We start from the raw sequence: 719 nt of genomic DNA on the forward strand, positions 1-719 counted from the left end.
CCAGGCAAGGGCCCAAGCCCTAAAGCAACAGCAGCAGCCAGGTTCCTCCTGAGCCCCAGGAAACAGGCAAAGACATCAACTCCCCCCAGCCTAACACACGAAGATCACTCAGGAACACCACACAAGCTACCCACGGTTCCCTTTATATAGCCCATGAAACATCGCGATAAGACAGAGTGCACGAGCAGAGCGGGTTGGTGCCGAGCCGGAGTTCTCGCGGTATTTCCCCTCACCAACCTACGTAGGCATGCTCTTGAGGGAGGAGCCGACGCACGCTGCCCCGCCCAGGCAGTTCTGGGGCTCTGCGACCCGCCCCCTTGCCGCTAATAGACCAATGGAAAGCGCGGGGAGGAGCCGAAGGGAAACACCCGCTGCCCTTCTCACCCTTCCTCGTTGGCACTAGAGCGAGGCAGGGGCTGGGCGTGCGCCTGCGCAGAACGGAGAAAAGAGGGCGGGACGAGTCTGCGCAAAGGGAGGAGTCGCGTCTATAAGACGCCTCCGCAGTCAGACACGCGAGGAGAGTGTAACGCGCTTGCGCGGAGGAAGGGGTGTTCCGGGCAGCGCAGCGCGCCTGCGTGGGCCGGCAGCGGCTGGTGGCGGAGGGGGCCCGTGGGCCGGTAACAGCGGCCGGGGCGCCACAGCCAGGTGAGTTCGCGGCGCAGCCCGGCCGGCCAGAGTAGCAGGGCCCCCCGCGCCGCTGTGCTGCGGCCGGCTCGGCT

The 719-nt window shown here is 65.9% G+C and overlaps 1 protein-coding gene across 2 annotated transcripts in view; it reads left to right on the forward strand.

Moving 5' to 3' along the window:
- The first annotated feature begins 470 nt into the window (after window positions 1-470).
- FAM118B (family with sequence similarity 118 member B) overlaps window positions 471-719 on the forward strand; it is a 23,205-nt gene continuing 22,956 nt past the window's right edge. Inside the window, exon 1 of one of the 2 annotated variants that reach the window (XR_004372280.2) lies at window positions 471-645. The gene's annotated coding sequence lies outside the window, so the exon portion shown is untranslated. The remainder of the gene's footprint in view (window positions 646-719) is intronic. The other variant, XR_004372282.2, reaches the window with a different exon arrangement.

Source organism: Chelonoidis abingdonii, chromosome 18 (assembly GCF_003597395.2).
Source record: "Chelonoidis abingdonii isolate Lonesome George chromosome 18, CheloAbing_2.0, whole genome shotgun sequence".
In the NCBI taxonomy this organism is placed as follows: Eukaryota; Metazoa; Chordata; order Testudines; family Testudinidae; genus Chelonoidis; species Chelonoidis abingdonii.